The sequence below is a fragment of the Larus michahellis genome, chromosome 8 (genome assembly GCF_964199755.1).
Source record: "Larus michahellis chromosome 8, bLarMic1.1, whole genome shotgun sequence".
Classification (NCBI taxonomy): Eukaryota; Metazoa; Chordata; class Aves; order Charadriiformes; family Laridae; genus Larus; species Larus michahellis.
The window spans coordinates 58,250,481-58,277,243 of NC_133903.1; positions in this window are offsets into that span (position 1 = coordinate 58,250,481).

The following is a 26,763-nucleotide window of genomic DNA, read 5'->3' on the forward strand; positions in this document are numbered from 1 at the left end:
TGGTCCGTTCCGGTATGTGCCGCTCGGTCTTGCGGTTTTTTTAAACGTTTGTTCTTGATTTGGCTGCGTATTGCCTTGCAGTGCCCTGTATGGCGTTCTGTCTTGCGTTGCATTGCCCCGTCGTTCTCTTCACTGTCATTGTAGACACTCTGGGATAGTAGCCATCTGTATCGTGGGGGTTTTACCGGGTGCTCTTTCTTTGACCACCGTGTATTGCCGTGCTACCGCCTTTGTGTTGGGTCTCGAATTGTATTGCCGCGTCATTGTTTTGACTGCCATCTGATGCGTCTGAGCATTAGACCGTCCTCTGTTGTCTTACGTTGTGCGCTGTATTGCTCTGTCGGTATCTTGCCTGCTGTCTGACATCTGTTGGCGCTGGAACGCGCAGTATTGTGGGTCCCTTCGTGGGTTGTTTATTTGACTGACTATTGCACTGTACTGCGCTGTGTAATGTTACGTCTCGGATTCTGTTGTCCTGTAACTGTCTCGACCGCCACGTGACGCCCTGTGGGATGGTACTGACGGGTATGTAGGGGTTTTGTCAGGTTGTTCTTTCTTTCATTCTGTTTTGCATTGTGCTGCCCTGTGTTGTGTTACGTTTCGCATTGTATTGCCATGGAATTGTCCTGAGTGCCACGTGATGTATATTCTGGCAGGGTGCTGCACTGAGCTGTCGTTTTTTTTTAAGGGGCGGTTGTTGATGTGAGTGTGTTTTGCCTTGTAGTGCCCTGTATCGTGTTTCGTCTTGCGTTGTATTACCCTGTCATTGTCTAGACGGTCTTTTTATAGACGTTCTGTCAGAGGACTGCACTGTATTGTGACTTCTCTAATAGGTTGTTGTTTCTTTGACCGTGCAGTGTCTTGAAGTGCCCCGTATTGTGTTACGCCTTGCGCTGTGTTGCTGTGTCGTTGTCTCGACTGCCATCTGAGTGATAGTCTGGCATTGTATGGCACTGTACTGTGAATTCTTTCCTTGGCTGCTGTTTATTTGATTGTGTATGGCGTTGTACTGCCCTGTGTAACTTTGTCTTGCATTGTATTGCCCTGACGTTGTCTTGCTTGTTATTTGAGCTTGTCTGGGATTGTACTGCGCGGTATTGTGAGTTTCTGAATGAGTTCTTGGGTTGTGTGTTCCATCGTAGCGTCCTGTATTGTTAGGCATTGCATTGCATTGCCCCATCGTTGTTTTGACGGTCACTTGAAACATTCTGTCGCAGGACTGCACGCTATCGTGGGTGTGTTGATCGGTCGTTCTTAATTTGGCTGCGTATTGCCTCGTGCTGCCCCGTGGTGTGTTATGTCTTGCATTGTATTGGTCTATCATTGTTTCGACTGTTGTTTTAGACTGTCTGGGATTGTACTGCACTGTGTTGTGAATTATTGAATCGGTTGTTCTTTGTTTGACCGGCGTGGTGGTGCGGTGCCCTGCCCCCCGCCGTTTCCCACCCCGTCACCCCCCCAACCCCCCTTTCTCTCCTCCCCGCAGGCAACAGAGTCAACACTCCTTCTGGAGTGGGGACTGAGCTATTTTGTTCCCAGGCTGATCTGACTAGAAGTCAATTAGCTGCCTCTACAGATAGTGGGCAGGAAGAGAGCCCTTGGAGCCTTCCTGCCCGGCAGCGGCCTGTTCGCCACCTCCTCCGCTTGAGCGGGGACGCTCACGTAAGTTTCTGCTCCTCGAGGTTGAGAGACGCCTTGCCGCAGCAGAATCTGGGTAAGTGACTAATAGCATGCAGAGCTTTGCAATCTTAGCTGAGTGATAGAACGGGTCGATGGCGCAGATAGAATCCTTTAGAGGGAAAGGGTTGCCCAAGGCCGGGGCAAGGATGGGATCCAGCCGCAGCTAGACTCCTCTCGGAGAAGGAGTTTAGAAAGCAAGGGGGTCCTTTCCGAGCCTCGTGACTCAAGGGGAGGGTCTCCCTGACAGCTCGTCTGACCCCAGCCCCTAGGCAGTAAATAACCCGGGGTACGTGGCCGTGCAATCTGGTGAAGCGCTGTCACGTGCACTGCTACCTTTGTTGAATCCCTGTGTGTGTGTGTTTCTAAATGTTTCCTTCTCTCTTAGGAGTGAAGTGAATCGCTCTGCCCGCCACAACTGCATCTTGCCTTGTCTGTCGCCGTGTGGTGTTACGTCTTGCGTTGTATGGCTCTGTTGTTGTCTTGACTGTCATCTGATCTATTCTGCCATTGTATGCCACCGTATTGTCACTTCCTTCATCAGCTGTTTTCTATTTGACGGTGTATTGCATTGTACTGCCATGTACGCTGTTACGCTGTCTCGCATTGTATCGTCCTGTCAGTGTCGGGTTTGTGACTTTAGACTTTGTGTTTAAAACTTTCACAGTCCACTGCAGTCCGACAATTGGCTGTTGTTTATTGAACTGTGTATTCGTTAAACAATTCCCCATCCTGTGCAGTCCTAGAAATGTTTGCTGTTTATTTGAGCGGGTATTGGGTTGTGCTGACCCGTATAGTGCTATGTCTGGTGTTGGATTACCCTGTCATCGTTTGGATTGTCATTTCAGCCATCGTGTTAAAAAATTCTCAAGACCGTGCAGTTCTGCACTCGTTTTCTTTTTCTTTCACGGTGTATCATATTGTAGAGCCCGGTATACTGTTAGGTCTTGCATTGTATTGCTCTGGACCCGTCTTGATGGATATCTGATATGGTCTCTCATTGCAGTGCGCTGTCTCGTCGGTTTTGTAATGGGTTGTTCTCTGTTTGACTGCATATTGCATTCTGCGGCACCGTATAATGTTATGTCTTGGATTCTATTGCTCAGTCATTTTATGGAGTGCCATCTGCGACCGGGATTGCAGCGCACTCGTCTGTGGGTTTTCGATCGGCGGTTCATTATTTGACTACCTCTTGCCTCGTCCTGCCCCGTGTTGTGTTTTGTCTTGCATTGTATTGCCCTGTAATCGCCCTGACGACCGTCTGGTCCGTTCCGGTATGTGCCGCTCGGTCTTGCGGTTTTTTTAAACGTTTGTTCTTGATTTGGCTGCGTATTGCCTTGCAGTGCCCTGTATGGCGTTCTGTCTTGCGTTGCATTGCCCCGTCGTTCTCTTCACTGTCATTGTAGACACTCTGGGATAGTAGCCATCTGTATCGTGGGGGTTTTACCGGGTGCTCTTTCTTTGACCACCGTGTATTGCCGTGCTAGCGCCTTTGTGTTGGGTCTCGAATTGTATTGCCGCGTCATTGTTTTGACTGCCATCTGATGCGTCTGAGCATTAGACCGTCCTCTGTTGTCTTACGTTGTGCGCTGTATTGCTCTGTCGGTATCTTGCCTGCTGTCTGACATCTGTTGGCGCTGGAACGCGCAGTATTGTGGGTCCCTTCGTGGGTTGTTTATTTGACTGACTATTGCACTGTACTGCGCTGTGTAATGTTACGTCTCGGATTCTGTTGTCCTGTAACTGTCTCGACCGCCACGTGACGCCCTGTGGGATGGTACTGACGGGTATGTAGGGGTTTTGTCAGGTTGTTCTTTCTTTCATTCTGTTTTGCATTGTGCTGCCCTGTGTTGTGTTACGTTTCGCATTGTATTGCCATGGAATTGTCCTGAGTGCCACGTGATGTATATTCTGGCAGGGTGCTGCACTGAGCTGTCGTTTTTTTTTAAGGGGCGGTTGTTGATGTGAGTGTGTTTTGCCTTGTAGTGCCCTGTATCGTGTTTCGTCTTGCGTTGTATTACCCTGTCATTGTCTAGACGGTCTTTTTATAGACGTTCTGTCAGAGGACTGCACTGTATTGTGACTTCTCTAATAGGTTGTTGTTTCTTTGACCGTGCAGTGTCTTGAAGTGCCCCGTATTGTGTTACGCCTTGCGCTGTGTTGCTGTGTCGTTGTCTCGACTGCCATCTGAGTGATAGTCTGGCATTGTATGGCACTGTACTGTGAATTCTTTCCTTGGCTGCTGTTTATTTGATTGTGTATGGCGTTGTACTGCCCTGTGTAACTTTGTCTTGCATTGTATTGCCCTGACGTTGTCTTGCTTGTTATTTGAGCTTGTCTGGGATTGTACTGCGCGGTATTGTGAGTTTCTGAATGAGTTCTTGGGTTGTGTGTTCCATCGTAGCGTCCTGTATTGTTAGGCATTGCATTGCATTGCCCCATCGTTGTTTTGACGGTCACTTGAAACATTCTGTCGCAGGACTGCACGCTATCGTGGGTGTGTTGATCGGTCGTTCTTAATTTGGCTGCGTATTGCCTCGTGCTGCCCCGTGGTGTGTTATGTCTTGCATTGTATTGGTCTATCATTGTTTCGACTGTTGTTTTAGACTGTCTGGGATTGTACTGCACTGTGTTGTGAATTATTGAATCGGTTGTTCTTTGTTTGACCGGCGTGGTGGTGCGGTGCCCTGCCCCCCGCCGTTTCCCACCCCGTCACCCCCCCAACCCCCCTTTCTCTCCTCCCCGCAGGCAACAGAGTCAACACTCCTTCTGGAGTGGGGACTGAGCTATTTTGTTCCCAGGCTGATCTGACTAGAAGTCAATTAGCTGCCTCTACAGATAGTGGGCAGGAAGAGAGCCCTTGGAGCCTTCCTGCCCGGCAGCGGCCTGTTCGCCACCTCCTCCGCTTGAGCGGGGACGCTCACGTAAGTTTCTGCTCCTCGAGGTTGAGAGACGCCTTGCCGCAGCAGAATCTGGGTAAGTGACTAATAGCATGCAGAGCTTTGCAATCTTAGCTGAGTGATAGAACGGGTCGATGGCGCAGATAGAATCCTTTAGAGGGAAAGGGTTGCCCAAGGCCGGGGCAAGGATGGGATCCAGCCGCAGCTAGACTCCTCTCGGAGAAGGAGTTTAGAAAGCAAGGGGGTCCTTTCCGAGCCTCGTGACTCAAGGGGAGGGTCTCCCTGACAGCTCGTCTGACCCCGGCCCCTAGGCAGTAAATAACCCGGGGTACGTGGCCGTGCAATCTGGTGAAGCGCTGTCACGTGCACTGCTACCTTTGTTGAATCCCTGTGTGTGTGTGTTTCTAAATGTTTCCTTCTCTCTTAGGAGTGAAGTGAATCGCTCTGCCCGCCACAACTGCATCTTGCCTTGTCTGTCGCCGTGTGGTGTTACGACTTGCGTTGTATGGCTCTGTTGTTGTCTTGACTGTCATCTGATCTATTCTGCCATTGTATGCCACCGTATTGTCACTTCCTTCATCAGCTGTTTTCTATTTGACGGTGTATTGCATTGTACTGCCATGTACGCTGTTACGCTGTCTCGCATTGTATCGTCCTGTCAGTGTCGGGTTTGTGACTTTAGACTTTGTGTTTAAAACTTTCACAGTCCACTGCAGTCCGACAATTGGCTGTTGTTTATTGAACTGTGTATTCGTTAAACAATTCCCCATCCTGTGCAGTCCTAGAAATGTTTGCTGATTATTTGAGCGGGTATTGGGTTGTGCTGACCCGTATAGTGCTATGTCTGGTGTTGGATTACCCTGTCATCGTTTGGATTGTCATTTCAGCCATCGTGTTAAAAAATTCTCAAGACCGTGCAGTTCTGCACTCGTTTTCTTTTTCTTTCACGGTGTATCATATTGTAGAGCCCGGTATACTGTTAGGTCTTGCATTGTATTGCTCTGGACCCGTCTTGATGGATATCTGATATGGTCTCTCATTGCAGTGCGCTGTCTCGTCGGTTTTGTAATGGGTTGTTCTCTGTTTGACTGCATATTGCATTCTGCGGCACCGTATAATGTTATGTCTTGGATTCTATTGCTCAGTCATTTTATGGAGTGCCATCTGCGACCGGGATTGCAGCGCACTCGTCTGTGGGTTTTCGATCGGCGGTTCATTATTTGACTACCTCTTGCCTCGTCCTGCCCCGTGTTGTGTTTTGTCTTGCATTGTATTGCCCTGTAATCGCCCTGACGACCGTCTGGTCCGTTCCGGTATGTGCCGCTCGGTCTTGCGGTTTTTTTAAACGTTTGTTCTTGATTTGGCTGCGTATTGCCTTGCAGTGCCCTGTATGGCGTTCTGTCTTGCGTTGCATTGCCCCGTCGTTCTCTTCACTGTCATTGTAGACACTCTGGGATAGTAGCCATCTGTATCGTGGGGGTTTTACCGGGTGCTCTTTCTTTGACCACCGTGTATTGCCGTGCTACCGCCTTTGTGTTGGGTCTCGAATTGTATTGCCGCGTCATTGTTTTGACTGCCATCTGATGCGTCTGAGCATTAGACCGTCCTCTGTTGTCTTACGTTGTGCGCTGTATTGCTCTGTCGGTATCTTGCCTGCTGTCTGACATCTGTTGGCGCTGGAACGTGCAGTATTGTGGGTCCCTTCGTGGGTTGTTTATTTGACTGACTATTGCACTGTACTGCGCTGTGTAATGTTACGTCTCGGATTCTGTTGTCCTGTAACTGTCTCGACCGCCACGTGACGCCCTGTGGGATGGTACTGACGGGTATGTAGGGGTTTTGTCAGGTTGTTCTTTCTTTCATTCTGTTTTGCATTGTGCTGCCCTGTGTTGTGTTACGTTTCGCATTGTATTGCCATGGAATTGTCCTGAGTGCCACGTGATGTATATTCTGGCAGGGTGCTGCACTGAGCTGTCGTTTTTTTTTAAGGGGCGGTTGTTGATGTGAGTGTGTTTTGCCTTGTAGTGCCCTGTATCGTGTTTCGTCTTGCGTTGTATTACCCTGTCATTGTCTAGACGGTCTTTTTATAGACGTTCTGTCAGAGGACTGCACTGTATTGTGACTTCTCTAATAGGTTGTTGTTTCTTTGACCGTGCAGTGTCTTGAAGTGCCCCGTATTGTGTTACGCCTTGCGCTGTGTTGCTGTGTCGTTGTCTCGACTGCCATCTGAGTGATAGTCTGGCATTGTATGGCACTGTACTGTGAATTCTTTCCTTGGCTGCTGTTTATTTGATTGTGTATGGCGTTGTACTGCCCTGTGTAACTTTGTCTTGCATTGTATTGCCCTGACGTTGTCTTGCTTGTTATTTGAGCTTGTCTGGGATTGTACTGCGCGGTATTGTGAGTTTCTGAATGAGTTCTTGGGTTGTGTGTTCCATCGTAGCGTCCTGTATTGTTAGGCATTGCATTGCATTGCCCCATCGTTGTTTTGACGGTCACTTGAAACATTCTGTCGCAGGACTGCACGCTATCGTGGGTGTGTTGATCGGTCGTTCTTAATTTGGCTGCGTATTGCCTCGTGCTGCCCCGTGGTGTGTTATGTCTTGCATTGTATTGGTCTATCATTGTTTCGACTGTTGTTTTAGACTGTCTGGGATTGTACTGCACTGTGTTGTGAATTATTGAATCGGTTGTTCTTTGTTTGACCGGCGTGGTGGTGCGGTGCCCTGCCCCCCGCCGTTTCCCACCCCGTCACCCCCCCAACCCCCCTTTCTCTCCTCCCCGCAGGCAACAGAGTCAACACTCCTTCTGGAGTGGGGACTGAGCTATTTTGTTCCCAGGCTGATCTGACTAGAAGTCAATTAGCTGCCTCTACAGATAGTGGGCAGGAAGAGAGCCCTTGGAGCCTTCCTGCCCGGCAGCGGCCTGTTCGCCACCTCCTCCGCTTGAGCGGGGACGCTCACGTAAGTTTCTGCTCCTCGAGGTTGAGAGACGCCTTGCCGCAGCAGAATCTGGGTAAGTGACTAATAGCATGCAGAGCTTTGCAATCTTAGCTGAGTGATAGAACGGGTCGATGGCGCAGATAGAATCCTTTAGAGGGAAAGGGTTGCCCAAGGCCGGGGCAAGGATGGGATCCAGCCGCAGCTAGACTCCTCTCGGAGAAGGAGTTTAGAAAGCAAGGGGGTCCTTTCCGAGCCTCGTGACTCAAGGGGAGGGTCTCCCTGACAGCTCGTCTGACCCCGGCCCCTAGGCAGTAAATAACCCGGGGTACGTGGCCGTGCAATCTGGTGAAGCGCTGTCACGTGCACTGCTACCTTTGTTGAATCCCTGTGTGTGTGTGTTTCTAAATGTTTCCTTCTCTCTTAGGAGTGAAGTGAATCGCTCTGCCCGCCACAACTGCATCTTGCCTTGTCTGTCGCCGTGTGGTGTTACGACTTGCGTTGTATGGCTCTGTTGTTGTCTTGACTGTCATCTGATCTATTCTGCCATTGTATGCCACCGTATTGTCACTTCCTTCATCAGCTGTTTTCTATTTGACGGTGTATTGCATTGTACTGCCATGTACGCTGTTACGCTGTCTCGCATTGTATCGTCCTGTCAGTGTCGGGTTTGTGACTTTAGACTTTGTGTTTAAAACTTTCACAGTCCACTGCAGTCCGACAATTGGCTGTTGTTTATTGAACTGTGTATTCGTTAAACAATTCCCCATCCTGTGCAGTCCTAGAAATGTTTGCTGATTATTTGAGCGGGTATTGGGTTGTGCTGACCCGTATAGTGCTATGTCTGGTGTTGGATTACCCTGTCATCGTTTGGATTGTCATTTCAGCCATCGTGTTAAAAAATTCTCAAGACCGTGCAGTTCTGCACTCGTTTTCTTTTTCTTTCACGGTGTATCATATTGTAGAGCCCGGTATACTGTTAGGTCTTGCATTGTATTGCTCTGGACCCGTCTTGATGGATATCTGATATGGTCTCTCATTGCAGTGCGCTGTCTCGTCGGTTTTGTAATGGGTTGTTCTCTGTTTGACTGCATATTGCATTCTGCGGCACCGTATAATGTTATGTCTTGGATTCTATTGCTCAGTCATTTTATGGAGTGCCATCTGCGACCGGGATTGCAGCGCACTCGTCTGTGGGTTTTCGATCGGCGGTTCATTATTTGACTACCTCTTGCCTCGTCCTGCCCCGTGTTGTGTTTTGTCTTGCATTGTATTGCCCTGTAATCGCCCTGACGACCGTCTGGTCCGTTCCGGTATGTGCCGCTCGGTCTTGCGGTTTTTTTAAACGTTTGTTCTTGATTTGGCTGCGTATTGCCTTGCAGTGCCCTGTATGGCGTTCTGTCTTGCGTTGCATTGCCCCGTCGTTCTCTTCACTGTCATTGTAGACACTCTGGGATAGTAGCCATCTGTATCGTGGGGGTTTTACCGGGTGCTCTTTCTTTGACCACCGTGTATTGCCGTGCTACCGCCTTTGTGTTGGGTCTCGAATTGTATTGCCGCGTCATTGTTTTGACTGCCATCTGATGCGTCTGAGCATTAGACCGTCCTCTGTTGTCTTACGTTGTGCGCTGTATTGCTCTGTCGGTATCTTGCCTGCTGTCTGACATCTGTTGGCGCTGGAACGTGCAGTATTGTGGGTCCCTTCGTGGGTTGTTTATTTGACTGACTATTGCACTGTACTGCGCTGTGTAATGTTACGTCTCGGATTCTGTTGTCCTGTAACTGTCTCGACCGCCACGTGACGCCCTGTGGGATGGTACTGACGGGTATGTAGGGGTTTTGTCAGGTTGTTCTTTCTTTCATTCTGTTTTGCATTGTGCTGCCCTGTGTTGTGTTACGTTTCGCATTGTATTGCCATGGAATTGTCCTGAGTGCCACGTGATGTATATTCTGGCAGGGTGCTGCACTGAGCTGTCGTTTTTTTTTAAGGGGCGGTTGTTGATGTGAGTGTGTTTTGCCTTGTAGTGCCCTGTATCGTGTTTTGTCTTGCGTTGTATTACCCTGTCATTGTCTAGACGGTCTTTTTATAGACGTTCTGTACTAGGACTGCACTGTATTGTGACTTCTCTAATAGGTTCTTGTTTCTTTGACCGTGCAGTGTCTTGTAGTGCCCCTTATCGTGTTACGCCTTGCGCTGTGTTGCTGTGTCGTTGTCTCGACTGCCATCTGAGTGATAGTCTGGCATTGTATGGCACTGTACTGTGAATTCTTTCCTTGGCTGCTGTTTATTTGATTGTGTATGGCGTTGTACTGCCCTGTGTAACTTTGTCTTGCATTGTATTGCCCTGACGTTGTCTTGCTTGTTATTTGAGCTTGTCTGGGATTGTACTGCGCGGTATTGTGAGTTTCTGAATGAGTTCTTGGGTTGTGTGTTCCATCGTAGCGTCCTGTATTGTTAGGCATTGCATTGCATTGCCCCATCGTTGTTTTGACGGTCACTTGAAACATTCTGTCGCAGGACTGCACGCTATCGTGGGTGTGTTGATCGGTCGTTCTTAATTTGGCTGCGTATTGCCTCGTGCTGCCCCGTGGTGTGTTATGTCTTGCATTGTATTGGTCTATCATTGTTTCGACTGTTGTTTTAGACTGTCTGGGATTGTACTGCACTGTGTTGTGAATTATTGAATCGGTTGTTCTTTGTTTGACCGGCGTGGTGGTGCGGTGCCCTGCCCCCCGCCGTTTCCCACCCCGTCACCCCCCCAACCCCCCTTTCTCTCCTCCCCGCAGGCAACAGAGTCAACACTCCTTCTGGAGTGGGGACTGAGCTATTTTGTTCCCAGGCTGATCTGACTAGAAGTCAATTAGCTGCCTCTACAGATAGTGGACAGGAAGAGAGCCCTTGGAGCCTTCCTGCCCGGCAGCGGCCTGTTCGCCACCTCCTCCGCTTGAGCGGGGACGCTCACGTAAGTTTCTGCTCCTCGAGGTTGAGAGACGCCTTGCCGCAGCAGAATCTGGGTAAGTGACTAATAGCATGCAGAGCTTTGCAATCTTAGCTGAGTGATAGAACGGGTCGATGGCGCAGATAGAATCCTTTAGAGGGAAAGGGTTGCCCAAGGCCGGGGCAAGGATGGGATCCAGCCGCAGCTAGACTCCTCTCGGAGAAGGAGTTTAGAAAGCAAGGGGGTCCTTTCCGAGCCTCGTGACTCAAGGGGAGGGTCTCCCTGACAGCTCGTCTGACCCCGGCCCCTAGGCAGTAAATAACCCGGGGTACGTGGCCGTGCAATCTGGTGAAGCGCTGTCACGTGCACTGCTACCTTTGTTGAATCCCTGTGTGTGTGTGTTTCTAAATGTTTCCTTCTCTCTTAGGAGTGAAGTGAATCGCTCTGCCCGCCACAACTGCATCTTGCCTTGTCTGTCGCCGTGTGGTGTTACGACTTGCGTTGTATGGCTCTGTTGTTGTCTTGACTGTCATCTGATCTATTCTGCCATTGTATGCCACCGTATTGTCACTTCCTTCATCAGCTGTTTTCTATTTGACGGTGTATTGCATTGTACTGCCATGTACGCTGTTACGCTGTCTCGCATTGTATCGTCCTGTCAGTGTCGGGTTTGTGACTTTAGACTTTGTGTTTAAAACTTTCACAGTCCACTGCAGTCCGACAATTGGCTGTTGTTTATTGAACTGTGTATTCGTTAAACAATTCCCCATCCTGTGCAGTCCTAGAAATGTTTGCTGATTATTTGAGCGGGTATTGGGTTGTGCTGACCCGTATAGTGCTATGTCTGGTGTTGGATTACCCTGTCATCGTTTGGATTGTCATTTCAGCCATCGTGTTAAAAAATTCTCAAGACCGTGCAGTTCTGCACTCGTTTTCTTTTTCTTTCACGGTGTATCATATTGTAGAGCCCGGTATACTGTTAGGTCTTGCATTGTATTGCTCTGGACCCGTCTTGATGGATATCTGATATGGTCTCTCATTGCAGTGCGCTGTCTCGTCGGTTTTGTAATGGGTTGTTCTCTGTTTGACTGCATATTGCATTCTGCGGCACCGTATAATGTTATGTCTTGGATTCTATTGCTCAGTCATTTTATGGAGTGCCATCTGCGACCGGGATTGCAGCGCACTCGTCTGTGGGTTTTCGATCGGCGGTTCATTATTTGACTACCTCTTGCCTCGTCCTGCCCCGTGTTGTGTTTTGTCTTGCATTGTATTGCCCTGTAATCGCCCTGACGACCGTCTGGTCCGTTCCGGTATGTGCCGCTCGGTCTTGCGGTTTTTTTAAACGTTTGTTCTTGATTTGGCTGCGTATTGCCTTGCAGTGCCCTGTATGGCGTTCTGTCTTGCGTTGCATTGCCCCGTCGTTCTCTTCACTGTCATTGTAGACACTCTGGGATAGTAGCCATCTGTATCGTGGGGGTTTTACCGGGTGCTCTTTCTTTGACCACCGTGTATTGCCGTGCTACCGCCTTTGTGTTGGGTCTCGAATTGTATTGCCGCGTCATTGTTTTGACTGCCATCTGATGCGTCTGAGCATTAGACCGTCCTCTGTTGTCTTACGTTGTGCGCTGTATTGCTCTGTCGGTATCTTGCCTGCTGTCTGACATCTGTTGGCGCTGGAACGCGCAGTATTGTGGGTCCCTTCGTGGGTTGTTTATTTGACTGACTATTGCACTGTACTGCGCTGTGTAATGTTACGTCTCGGATTCTGTTGTCCTGTAACTGTCTCGACCGCCACGTGACGCCCTGTGGGATGGTACTGACGGGTATGTAGGGGTTTTGTCAGGTTGTTCTTTCTTTCATTCTGTTTTGCATTGTGCTGCCCTGTGTTGTGTTACGTTTGGCATTGTATTGCCATGGAATTGTCCTGAGTGCCACGTGATGTATATTCTGGCAGGGTGCTGCACTGAGCTGTCGTTTTTTTTTAAGGGGCGGTTGTTGATGTGAGTGTGTTTTGCCTTGTAGTGCCCTGTATCGTGTTTCGTCTTGCGTTGTATTACCCTGTCATTGTCTAGACGGTCTTTTTATAGACGTTCTGTCAGAGGACTGCACTGTATTGTGACTTCTCTAATAGGTTGTTGTTTCTTTGACCGTGCAGTGTCTTGAAGTGCCCCGTATTGTGTTACGCCTTGCGCTGTGTTGCTGTGTCGTTGTCTCGACTGCCATCTGAGTGATAGTCTGGCATTGTATGGCACTGTACTGTGAATTCTTTCCTTGGCTGCTGTTTATTTGATTGTGTATGGCGTTGTACTGCCCTGTGTAACTTTGTCTTGCATTGTATTGCCCTGACGTTGTCTTGCTTGTTATTTGAGCTTGTCTGGGATTGTACTGCGCGGTATTGTGAGTTTCTGAATGAGTTCTTGGGTTGTGTGTTCCATCGTAGCGTCCTGTATTGTTAGGCATTGCATTGCATTGCCCCATCGTTGTTTTGACGGTCACTTGAAACATTCTGTCGCAGGACTGCACGCTATCGTGGGTGTGTTGATCGGTCGTTCTTAATTTGGCTGCGTATTGCCTCGTGCTGCCCCGTGGTGTGTTATGTCTTGCATTGTATTGGTCTATCATTGTTTCGACTGTTGTTTTAGACTGTCTGGGATTGTACTGCACTGTGTTGTGAATTATTGAATCGGTTGTTCTTTGTTTGACCGGCGTGGTGGTGCGGTGCCCTGCCCCCCGCCGTTTCCCACCCCGTCACCCCCCCAACCCCCTTTTCTCTCCTCCCCGCAGGCAACAGAGTCAACACTCCTTCTGGAGTGGGGACTGAGCTATTTTGTTCCCAGGCTGATCTGACTAGAAGTCAATTAGCTGCCTCTACAGATAGTGGGCAGGAAGAGAGCCCTTGGAGCCTTCCTGCCCGGCAGCGGCCTGTTCGCCACCTCCTCCGCTTGAGCGGGGACGCTCACGTAAGTTTCTGCTCCTCGAGGTTGAGAGACGCCTTGCCGCAGCAGAATCTGGGTAAGTGACTAATAGCATGCAGAGCTTTGCAATCTTAGCTGAGTGATAGAACGGGTCGATGGCGCAGATAGAATCCTTTAGAGGGAAAGGGTTGCCCAAGGCCGGGGCAAGGATGGGATCCAGCCGCAGCTAGGCTCCTCTCGGAGAAGGAGTTTAGAAAGCAAGGGGGTCCTTTCCGAGCCTCGTGACTCAAGGGGAGGGTCTCCCTGACAGCTCGTCTGACCCCGGCCCCTAGGCAGTAAATAACCCGGGGTACGTGGCCGTGCAATCTGGTGAAGCGCTGTCACGTGCACTGCTACCTTTGTTGAATCCCTGTGTGTGTGTGTTTCTAAATGTTTCCTTCTCTCTTAGGAGTGAAGTGAATCGCTCTGCCCGCCACAACTGCATCTTGCCTTGTCTGTCGCCGTGTGGTGTTACGACTTGCGTTGTATGGCTCTGTTGTTGTCTTGACTGTCATCTGATCTATTCTGCCATTGTATGCCACCGTATTGTCACTTCCTTCATCAGCTGTTTTCTATTTGACGGTGTATTGCATTGTACTGCCATGTACGCTGTTACGCTGTCTCGCATTGTATCGTCCTGTCAGTGTCGGGTTTGTGACTTTAGACTTTGTGTTTAAAACTTTCACAGTCCACTGCAGTCCGACAATTGGCTGTTGTTTATTGAACTGTGTATTCGTTAAACAATTCCCCATCCTGTGCAGTCCTAGAAATGTTTGCTGTTTATTTGAGCGGGTATTGGGTTGTGCTGACCCGTATAGTGCTATGTCTGGTGTTGGATTACCCTGTCATCGTTTGGATTGTCATTTCAGCCATCGTGTTAAAAAATTCTCAAGACCGTGCAGTTCTGCACTCGTTTTCTTTTTCTTTCACGGTGTATCATATTGTAGAGCCCGGTATACTGTTAGGTCTTGCATTGTATTGCTCTGGACCCGTCTTGATGGATATCTGATATGGTCTCTCATTGCAGTGCGCTGTCTCGTCGGTTTTGTAATGGGTTGTTCTCTGTTTGACTGCATATTGCATTCTGCGGCACCGTATAATGTTATGTCTTGGATTCTATTGCTCAGTCATTTTATGGAGTGCCATCTGCGACCGGGATTGCAGCGCACTCGTCTGTGGGTTTTCGATCGGCGGTTCATTATTTGACTACCTCTTGCCTCGTCCTGCCCCGTGTTGTGTTTTGTCTTGCATTGTATTGCCCTGTAATCGCCCTGACGACCGTCTGGTCCGTTCCGGTATGTGCCGCTCGGTCTTGCGGTTTTTTTAAACGTTTGTTCTTGATTTGGCTGCGTATTGCCTTGCAGTGCCCTGTATGGCGTTCTGTCTTGCGTTGCATTGCCCCGTCGTTCTCTTCACTGTCATTGTAGACACTCTGGGATAGTAGCCATCTGTATCGTGGGGGTTTTACCGGGTGCTCTTTCTTTGACCACCGTGTATTGCCGTGCTACCGCCTTTGTGTTGGGTCTCGAATTGTATTGCCGCGTCATTGTTTTGACTGCCATCTGATGCGTCTGAGCATTAGACCGTCCTCTGTTGTCTTACGTTGTGCGCTGTATTGCTCTGTCGGTATCTTGCCTGCTGTCTGACATCTGTTGGCGCTGGAACGCGCAGTATTGTGGGTCCCTTCGTGGGTTGTTTATTTGACTGACTATTGCACTGTACTGCGCTGTGTAATGTTACGTCTCGGATTCTGTTGTCCTGTAACTGTCTCGACCGCCACGTGACGCCCTGTGGGATGGTACTGACGGGTATGTAGGGGTTTTGTCAGGTTGTTCTTTCTTTCATTCTGTTTTGCATTGTGCTGCCCTGTGTTGTGTTACGTTTGGCATTGTATTGCCATGGAATTGTCCTGAGTGCCACGTGATGTATATTCTGGCAGGGTGCTGCACTGAGCTGTCGTTTTTTTTTAAGGGGCGGTTGTTGATGTGAGTGTGTTTTGCCTTGTAGTGCCCTGTATCGTGTTTCGTCTTGCGTTGTATTACCCTGTCATTGTCTAGACGGTCTTTTTATAGACGTTCTGTCAGAGGACTGCACTGTATTGTGACTTCTCTAATAGGTTGTTGTTTCTTTGACCGTGCAGTGTCTTGAAGTGCCCCGTATTGTGTTACGCCTTGCGCTGTGTTGCTGTGTCGTTGTCTCGACTGCCATCTGAGTGATAGTCTGGCATTGTATGGCACTGTACTGTGAATTCTTTCCTTGGCTGCTGTTTATTTGATTGTGTATGGCGTTGTACTGCCCTGTGTAACTTTGTCTTGCATTGTATTGCCCTGACGTTGTCTTGCTTGTTATTTGAGCTTGTCTGGGATTGTACTGCGCGGTATTGTGAGTTTCTGAATGAGTTCTTGGGTTGTGTGTTCCATCGTAGCGTCCTGTATTGTTAGGCATTGCATTGCATTGCCCCATCGTTGTTTTGACGGTCACTTGAAACATTCTGTCGCAGGACTGCACGCTATCGTGGGTGTGTTGATCGGTCGTTCTTAATTTGGCTGCGTATTGCCTCGTGCTGCCCCGTGGTGTGTTATGTCTTGCATTGTATTGGTCTATCATTGTTTCGACTGTTGTTTTAGACTGTCTGGGATTGTACTGCACTGTGTTGTGAATTATTGAATCGGTTGTTCTTTGTTTGACCGGCGTGGTGGTGCGGTGCCCTGCCCCCCGCCGTTTCCCACCCCGTCACCCCCCCAACCCCCTTTTCTCTCCTCCCCGCAGGCAACAGAGTCAACACTCCTTCTGGAGTGGGGACTGAGCTATTTTGTTCCCAGGCTGATCTGACTAGAAGTCAATTAGCTGCCTCTACAGATAGTGGGCAGGAAGAGAGCCCTTGGAGCCTTCCTGCCCGGCAGCGGCCTGTTCGCCACCTCCTCCGCTTGAGCGGGGACGCTCACGTAAGTTTCTGCTCCTCGAGGTTGAGAGACGCCTTGCCGCAGCAGAATCTGGGTAAGTGACTAATAGCATGCAGAGCTTTGCAATCTTAGCTGAGTGATAGAACGGGTCGATGGCGCAGATAGAATCCTTTAGAGGGAAAGGGTTGCCCAAGGCCGGGGCAAGGATGGGATCCAGCCGCAGCTAGGCTCCTCTCGGAGAAGGAGTTTAGAAAGCAAGGGGGTCCTTTCCGAGCCTCGTGACTCAAGGGGAGGGTCTCCCTGACAGCTCGTCTGACCCCGGCCCCTAGGCAGTAAATAACCCGGGGTACGTGGCCGTGCAATCTGGTGAAGCGCTGTCACGTGCACTGCTACCTTTGTTGAATCCCTGTGTGTGTGTGTTTCTAAATGTTTCCTTCTCTCTTAGGAGTGAAGTGAATCGCTCTGCCCGCCACAACTGCATCTTGCCTTGTCTGTCGCCGTGTGGTGTTACGACTTGCGTTGTATGGCTCTGTTGTTGTCTTGACTGTCATCTGATCTATTCTGCCATTGTATGCCACCGTATTGTCACTTCCTTCATCAGCTGTTTTCTATTTGACGGTGTATTGCATTGTACTGCCATGTACGCTGTTACGCTGTCTCGCATTGTATCGTCCTGTCAGTGTCGGGTTTGTGACTTTAGACTTTGTGTTTAAAACTTTCACAGTCCACTGCAGTCCGACAATTGGCTGTTGTTTATTGAACTGTGTATTCGTTAAACAATTCCCCATCCTGTGCAGTCCTAGAAATGTTTGCTGTTTATTTGAGCGGGTATTGGGTTGTGCTGACCCGTATAGTGCTATGTCTGGTGTTGGATTACCCTGTCATCGTTTGGATTGTCATTTCAGCCATCGTGTTAAAAAATTCTCAAGACCGTGCAGTTCTGCACTCGTTTTCTTTTTCTTTCACGGTGTATCATATTGCAGAGCCCGGTATACTGTTAGGTCTTGCATTGTATTGCTCTGGACCCGTCTTGATGGATATCTGATATGGTCTCTCATTGCAGTGCGCTGTCTCGTCGGTTTTGTAATGGGTTGTTCTCTGTTTGACTGCATATTGCATTCTGCGGCACCGTATAATGTTATGTCTTGGATTCTATTGCTCAGTCATTTTATGGAGTGCCATCTGCGACCGGGATTGCAGCGCACTCGTCTGTGGGTTTTCGATCGGCGGTTCATTATTTGACTACCTCTTGCCTCGTCCTGCCCCGTGTTGTGTTTTGTCTTGCATTGTATTGCCCTGTAATCGCCCTGACGACCGTCTGGTCCGTTCCGGTATGTGCCGCTCGGTCTTGTGGTTTTTTTAAACGTTTGTTCTTGATTTGGCTGCGTATTGCCTTGCAGTGCCCTGTATGGCGTTCTGTCTTGCGTTGCATTGCCCCGTCGTTCTCTTCACTGTCATTGTAGACACTCTGGGATAGTAGCCATCTGTATCGTGGGGGTTTTACCGGGTGCTCTTTCTTTGACCACCGTGTATTGCCGTGCTAGCGCCTTTGTGTTGGGTCTCGAATTGTATTGCCGCGTCATTGTTTTGACTGCCATCTGATGCGTCTGAGCATTAGACCGTCCTCTGTTGTCTTACGTTGTGCGCTGTATTGCTCTGTCGGTATCTTGCCTGCTGTCTGACATCTGTTGGCGCTGGAACGCGCAGTATTGTGGGTCCCTTCGTGGGTTGTTTATTTGACTGACTATTGCACTGTACTGCGCTGTGTAATGTTACGTCTCGGATTCTGTTGTCCTGTAACTGTCTCGACCGCCACGTGACGCCCTGTGGGATGGTACTGACGGGTATGTAGGGGTTTTGTCAGGTTGTTCTTTCTTTCATTCTGTTTTGCATTGTGCTGCCCTGTGTTGTGTTACGTTTGGCATTGTATTGCCATGGAATTGTCCTGAGTGCCACGTGATGTATATTCTGGCAGGGTGCTGCACTGAGCTGTCGTTTTTTTTTAAGGGGCGGTTGTTGATGTGAGTGTGTTTTGCCTTGTAGTGCCCTGTATCGTGTTTCGTCTTGCGTTGTATTACCCTGTCATTGTCTAGACGGTCTTTTTATAGACGTTCTGTCAGAGGACTGCACTGTATTGTGACTTCTCTAATAGGTTGTTGTTTCTTTGACCGTGCAGTGTCTTGAAGTGCCCCGTATTGTGTTACGCCTTGCGCTGTGTTGCTGTGTCGTTGTCTCGACTGCCATCTGAGTGATAGTCTGGCATTGTATGGCACTGTACTGTGAATTCTTTCCTTGGCTGCTGTTTATTTGATTGTGTATGGCGTTGTACTGCCCTGTGTAACTTTGTCTTGCATTGTATTGCCCTGACGTTGTCTTGCTTGTTATTTGAGCTTGTCTGGGATTGTACTGCGCGGTATTGTGAGTTTCTGAATGAGTTCTTGGGTTGTGTGTTCCATCGTAGCGTCCTGTATTGTTAGGCATTGCATTGCATTGCCCCATCGTTGTTTTGACGGTCACTTGAAACATTCTGTCGCAGGACTGCACGCTATCGTGGGTGTGTTGATCGGTCGTTCTTAATTTGGCTGCGTATTGCCTCGTGCTGCCCCGTGGTGTGTTATGTCTTGCATTGTATTGGTCTATCATTGTTTCGACTGTTGTTTTAGACTGTCTGGGATTGTACTGCACTGTGTTGTGAATTATTGAATCGGTTGTTCTTTGTTTGACCGGCGTGGTGGTGCGGTGCCCTGCCCCCCGCCGTTTCCCACCCCGTCACCCCCCCAACCCCCTTTTCTCTCCTCCCCGCAGGCAACAGAGTCAACACTCCTTCTGGAGTGGGGACTGAGCTATTTTGTTCCCAGGCTGATCTGACTAGAAGTCAATTAGCTGCCTCTACAGATAGTGGGCAGGAAGAGAGCCCTTGGAGCCTTCCTGCCCGGCAGCGGCCTGTTCGCCACCTCCTCCGCTTGAGCGGGGACGCTCACGTAAGTTTCTGCTCCTCGAGGTTGAGAGACGCCTTGCCGCAGCAGAATCTGGGTAAGTGACTAATAGCATGCAGAGCTTTGCAATCTTAGCTGAGTGATAGAACGGGTCGATGGCGCAGATAGAATCCTTTAGAGGGAAAGGGTTGCCCAAGGCCGGGGCAAGGATGGGATCCAGCCGCAGCTAGGCTCCTCTCGGAGAAGGAGTTTAGAAAGCAAGGGGGTCCTTTCCGAGCCTCGTGACTCAAGGGGAGGGTCTCCCTGACAGCTCGTCTGACCCCGGCCCCTAGGCAGTAAATAACCCGGGGTACGTGGCCGTGCAATCTGGTGAAGCGCTGTCACGTGCACTGCTACCTTTGTTGAATCCCTGTGTGTGTGTGTTTCTAAATGTTTCCTTCTCTCTTAGGAGTGAAGTGAATCGCTCTGCCCGCCACAACTGCATCTTGCCTTGTCTGTCGCCGTGTGGTGTTACGACTTGCGTTGTATGGCTCTGTTGTTGTCTTGACTGTCATCTGATCTATTCTGCCATTGTATGCCACCGTATTGTCACTTCCTTCATCAGCTGTTTTCTATTTGACGGTGTATTGCATTGTACTGCCATGTACGCTGTTACGCTGTCTCGCATTGTATCGTCCTGTCAGTGTCGGGTTTGTGACTTTAGACTTTGTGTTTAAAACTTTCACAGTCCACTGCAGTCCGACAATTGGCTGTTGTTTATTGAACTGTGTATTCGTTAAACAATTCCCCATCCTGTGCAGTCCTAGAAATGTTTGCTGTTTATTTGAGCGGGTATTGGGTTGTGCTGACCCGTATAGTGCTATGTCTGGTGTTGGATTACCCTGTCATCGTTTGGATTGTCATTTCAGCCATCGTGTTAAAAAATTCTCAAGACCGTGCAGTTCTGCACTCGTTTTCTTTTTCTTTCACGGTGTATCATATTGCAGAGCCCGGTATACTGTTAGGTCTTGCATTGTATTGCTCTGGACCCGTCTTGATGGATATCTGATATGGTCTCTCATTGCAGTGCGCTGTCTCGTCGGTTTTGTAATGGGTTGTTCTCTGTTTGACTGCATATTGCATTCTACGGCACCGTATAATGTTATGTCTTGGATTCTATTGCTCAGTCATTTTATGGAGTGCCATCTGCGACCGGGATTGCAGCGCACTCGTCTGTGGGTTTTCGATCGGCGGTTCATTATTTGACTACCTCTTGCCTCGTCCTGCCCCGTGTTGTGTTTTGTCTTGCATTGTATTGCCCTGTAATCGCCCTGACGACCGTCTGGTCCGTTCCGGTATGTGCCGCTCGGTCTTGCGGTTTTTTTAAACGTTTGTTCTTGATTTGGCTGCGTATTGCCTTGCAGTGCCCTGTATGGCGTTCTGTCTTGCGTTGCATTGCCCCGTCGTTCTCTTCACTGTCATTGTAGACACTCTGGGATAGTAGCCATCTGTATCGTGGGGGTTTTACCGGGTGCTCTTTCTTTGACCACCGTGTATTGCCGTGCTACCGCCTTTGTGTTGGGTCTCGAATTGTATTGCCGCGTCATTGTTTTGACTGCCATCTGATGCGTCTGAGCATTAGACCGTCCTCTGTTGTCTTACGTTGTGCGCTGTATTGCTCTGTCGGTATCTTGCCTGCTGTCTGACATCTGTTGGCGCTGGAACGCGCAGTATTGTGGGTCCCTTCGTGGGTTGTTTATTTGACTGACTATTGCACTGTACTGCGCTGTGTAATGTTACGTCTCGGATTCTGTTGTCCTGTAACTGTCTCGACCGCCACGTGACGCCCTGTGGGATGGTACTGACGGGTATGTAGGGGTTTTGTCAGGTTGTTCTTTCTTTCATTCTGTTTTGCATTGTGCTGCCCTGTGTTGTGTTACGTTTGGCATTGTATTGCCATGGAATTGTCCTGAGTGCCACGTGATGTATATTCTGGCAGGGTGCTGCACTGAGCTGTCGTTTTTTTTTAAGGGGCGGTTGTTGATGTGAGTGTGTTTTGCCTTGTAGTGCCCTGTATCGTGTTTCGTCTTGCGTTGTATTACCCTGTCATTGTCTAGACGGTCTTTTTATAGACGTTCTGTCAGAGGACTGCACTGTATTGTGACTTCTCTAATAGGTTGTTGTTTCTTTGACCGTGCAGTGTCTTGAAGTGCCCCGTATTGTGTTACGCCTTGCGCTGTGTTGCTGTGTCGTTGTCTCGACTGCCATCTGAGTGATAGTCTGGCATTGTATGGCACTGTACTGTGAATTCTTTCCTTGGCTGCTGTTTATTTGATTGTGTATGGCGTTGTACTGCCCTGTGTAACTTTGTCTTGCATTGTATTGCCCTGACGTTGTCTTGCTTGTTATTTGAGCTTGTCTGGGATTGTACTGCGCGGTATTGTGAGTTTCTGAATGAGTTCTTGGGTTGTGTGTTCCATCGTAGCGTCCTGTATTGTTAGGCATTGCATTGCATTGCCCCATCGTTGTTTTGACGGTCACTTGAAACATTCTGTCGCAGGACTGCACGCTATCGTGGGTGTGTTGATCGGTCGTTCTTAATTTGGCTGCGTATTGCCTCGTGCTGCCCCGTGGTGTGTTATGTCTTGCATTGTATTGGTCTATCATTGTTTCGACTGTTGTTTTAGACTGTCTGGGATTGTACTGCACTGTGTTGTGAATTATTGAATCGGTTGTTCTTTGTTTGACCGGCGTGGTGGTGCGGTGCCCTGCCCCCCGCCGTTTCCCACCCCGTCACCCCCCCAACCCCCTTTTCTCTCCTCCCCGCAGGCAACAGAGTCAACACTCCTTCTGGAGTGGGGACTGAGCTATTTTGTTCCCAGGCTGATCTGACTAGAAGTCAATTAGCTGCCTCTACAGATAGTGGGCAGGAAGAGAGCCCTTGGAGCCTTCCTGCCCGGCAGCGGCCTGTTCGCCACCTCCTCCGCTTGAGCGGGGACGCTCACGTAAGTTTCTGCTCCTCGAGGTTGAGAGACGCCTTGCCGCAGCAGAATCTGGGTAAGTGACTAATAGCATGCAGAGCTTTGCAATCTTAGCTGAGTGATAGAACGGGTCGATGGCGCAGATAGAATCCTTTAGAGGGAAAGGGTTGCCCAAGGCCGGGGCAAGGATGGGATCCAGCCGCAGCTAGGCTCCTCTCGGAGAAGGAGTTTAGAAAGCAAGGGGGTCCTTTCCGAGCCTCGTGACTCAAGGGGAGGGTCTCCCTGACAGCTCGTCTGACCCCGGCCCCTAGGCAGTAAATAACCCGGGGTACGTGGCCGTGCAATCTGGTGAAGCGCTGTCACGTGCACTGCTACCTTTGTTGAATCCCTGTGTGTGTGTGTTTCTAAATGTTTCCTTCTCTCTTAGGAGTGAAGTGAATCGCTCTGCCCGCCACAACTGCATCTTGCCTTGTCTGTCGCCGTGTGGTGTTACGACTTGCGTTGTATGGCTCTGTTGTTGTCTTGACTGTCATCTGATCTATTCTGCCATTGTATGCCACCGTATTGTCACTTCCTTCATCAGCTGTTTTCTATTTGACGGTGTATTGCATTGTACTGCCATGTACGCTGTTACACTGTCTCGCATTGTATCGTCCTGTCAGTGTCGGGTTTGTGACTTTAGACTTTGTGTTTAAAACTTTCACAGTCCACTGCAGTCCGACAATTGGCTGTTGTTTATTGAACTGTGTATTCGTTAAACAATTCCCCATCCTGTGCAGTCCTAGAAATGTTTGCTGATTATTTGAGCGGGTATTGGGTTGTGCTGACCCGTATAGTGCTATGTCTGGTGTTGGATTACCCTGTCATCGTTTGGATTGTCATTTCAGCCATCGTGTTAAAAAATTCTCAAGACCGTGCAGTTCTGCACTCGTTTTCTTTTTCTTTCACGGTGTATCATATTGCAGAGCCCGGTATACTGTTAGGTCTTGCATTGTATTGCTCTGGACCCGTCTTGATGGATATCTGATATGGTCTCTCATTGCAGTGCGCTGTCTCGTCGGTTTTGTAATGGGTTGTTCTCTGTTTGACTGCATATTGCATTCTACGGCACCGTATAATGTTATGTCTTGGATTCTATTGCTCAGTCATTTTATGGAGTGCCATCTGCGACCGGGATTGCAGCGCACTCGTCTGTGGGTTTTCGATCGGCGGTTCATTATTTGACTACCTCTTGCCTCGTCCTGCCCCGTGTTGTGTTTTGTCTTGCATTGTATTGCCCTGTAATCGCCCTGACGACCGTCTGGTCCGTTCCGGTATGTGCCGCTCGGTCTTGCGGTTTTTTTAAACGTTTGTTCTTGATTTGGCTGCGTATTGCCTTGCAGTGCCCTGTATGGCGTTCTGTCTTGCGTTGCATTGCCCCGTCGTTCTCTTCACTGTCATTGTAGACACTCTGGGATAGTAGCCATCTGTATCGTGGGGGTTTTACCGGGTGCTCTTTCTTTGACCACCGTGTATTGCCGTGCTAGCGCCTTTGTGTTGGGTCTCGAATTGTATTGCCGCGTCATTGTTTTGACTGCCATCTGATGCGTCTGAGCATTAGACCGTCCTCTGTTGTCTTACGTTGTGCGCTGTATTGCTCTGTCGGTATCTTGCCTGCTGTCTGACATCTGTTGGCGCTGGAACGCGCAGTATTGTGGGTCCCTTCGTGGGTTGTTTATTTGACTGACTATTGCACTGTACTGCGCTGTGTAATGTTACGTCTCGGATTCTGTTGTCCTGTAACTGTCTCGACCGCCACGTGACGCCCTGTGGGATGGTACTGACGGGTATGTAGGGGTTTTGTCAGGTTGTTCTTTCTTTCATTCTGTTTTGCATTGTGCTGCCCTGTGTTGTGTTACGTTTGGCATTGTATTGCCATGGAATTGTCCTGAGTGCCACGTGATGTATATTCTGGCAGGGTGCTGCACTGAGCTGTCGTTTTTTTTTAAGGGGCGGTTGTTGATGTGAGTGTGTTTTGCCTTGTAGTGCCCTGTATCATGTTTCGTCTTGCGTTGTATTACCCTGTCATTGTCTAGACGGTCTTTTTATAGACGTTCTGTCAGAGGACTGCACTGTATTGTGACTTCTCTAATAGGTTGTTGTTTCTTTGACCGTGCAGTGTCTTGAAGTGCCCCGTATTGTGTTACGCCTTGCGCTGTGTTGCTGTGTCGTTGTCTCGACTGCCATCTGAGTGATAGTCTGGCATTGTATGGCACTGTACTGTGAATTCTTTCCTTGGCTGCTGTTTATTTGATTGTGTATGGCGTTGTACTGCCCTGTGTAACTTTGTCTTGCATTGTATTGCCCTGACGTTGTCTTGCTTGTTATTTGAGCTTGTCTGGGATTGTACTGCGCGGTATTGTGAGTTTCTGAATGAGTTCTTGGGTTGTGTGTTCCATCGTAGCGTCCTGTATTGTTAGGCATTGCATTGCATTGCCCCATCGTTGTTTTGACGGTCACTTGAAACATTCTGTCGCAGGACTGCACGCTATCGTGGGTGTGTTGATCGGTCGTTCTTAATTTGGCTGCGTATTGCCTCGTGCTGCCCCGTGGTGTGTTATGTCTTGCATTGTATTGGTCTATCATTGTTTCGACTGTTGTTTTAGACTGTCTGGGATTGTACTGCACTGTGTTGTGAATTATTGAATCGGTTGTTCTTTGTTTGACCGGCGTGGTGGTGCGGTGCCCTGCCCCCCGCCGTTTCCCACCCCGTCACCCCCCCAACCCCCCTTTCTCTCCTCCCCGCAGGCAACAGAGTCAACACTCCTTCTGGAGTGGGGACTGAGCTATTTTGTTCCCAGGCTGATCTGACTAGAAGTCAATTAGCTGCCTCTACAGATAGTGGACAGGAAGAGAGCCCTTGGAGCCTTCCTGCCCGGCAGCGGCCTGTTCGCCACCTCCTCCGCTTGAGCGGGGACGCTCACGTAAGTTTCTGCTCCTCGAGGTTGAGAGACGCCTTGCCGCAGCAGAATCTGGGTAAGTGACTAATAGCATGCAGAGCTTTGCAATCTTAGCTGAGTGATAGAACAGGTCGATGGCGCAGATAGAATCCTTTAGAGGGAAAGGGTTGCCCAAGGCCGGGGCAAGGATGGGATCCAGCCGCAGCTAGACTCCTCTCGGAGAAGGAGTTTAGAAAGCAAGGGGGTCCTTTCCGAGCCTCGTGACTCAAGGGGAGGGTCTCCCTGACAGCTCGTCTGACCCCGGCCCCTAGGCAGTAAATAACCCGGGGTACGTGGCCGTGCAATCTGGTGAAGCGCTGTCACGTGCACTGCTACCTTTGTTGAATCCCTGTGTGTGTGTGTTTCTAAATGTTTCCTTCTCTCTTAGGAGTGAAGTGAATCGCTCTGCCCGCCACAACTGCATCTTGCCTTGTCTGTCGCCGTGTGGTGTTACGACTTGCGTTGTATGGCTCTGTTGTTGTCTTGACTGTCATCTGATCTATTCTGCCATTGTATGCCACCGTATTGTCACTTCCTTCATCAGCTGTTTTCTATTTGACGGTGTATTGCATTGTACTGCCATGTACGCTGTTACGCTGTCTCGCATTGTATCGTCCTGTCAGTGTCGGGTTTGTGACTTTAGACTTTGTGTTTAAAACTTTCACAGTCCACTGCAGTCCGACAATTGGCTGTTGTTTATTGAACTGTGTATTCGTTAAACAATTCCCCATCCTGTGCAGTCCTAGAAATGTTTGCTGTTTATTTGAGCGGGTATTGGGTTGTGCTGACCCGTATAGTGCTATGTCTGGTGTTGGATTACCCTGTCATCGTTTGGATTGTCATTTCAGCCATCGTGTTAAAAAATTCTCAAGACCGTGCAGTTCTGCACTCGTTTTCTTTTTCTTTCACGGTGTATCATATTGCAGAGCCCGGTATACTGTTAGGTCTTGCATTGTATTGCTCTGGACCCGTCTTGATGGATATCTGATATGGTCTCTCATTGCAGTGCGCTGTCTCGTCGGTTTTGTAATGGGTTGTTCTCTGTTTGACTGCATATTGCATTCTACGGCACCGTATAATGTTATGTCTTGGATTCTATTGCTCCGTCATTTTATGGAGTGCCATCTGCGACCGGGATTGCAGCGCACTCGTCTGTGGGTTTTCGATCGGCGGTTCATTATTTGACTACCTCTTGCCTCGTCCTGCCCCGTGTTGTGTTTTGTCTTGCATTGTATTGCCCTGTAATCGCCCTGACGACCGTCTGGTCCGTTCCGGTATGTGCCGCTCGGTCTTGCGGTTTTTTTAAACGTTTGTTCTTGATTTGGCTGCGTATTGCCTTGCAGTGCCCTGTATGGCGTTCTGTCTTGCGTTGCATTGCCCCGTCGTTCTCTTCACTGTCATTGTAGACACTCTGGGATAGTAGCCATCTGTATCGTGGGGGTTTTACCGGGTGCTCTTTCTTTGACCACCGTGTATTGCCGTGCTACCGCCTTTGTGTTGGGTCTCGAATTGTATTGCCGCGTCATTGTTTTGACTGCCATCTGATGCGTCTGAGCATTAGACCGTCCTCTGTT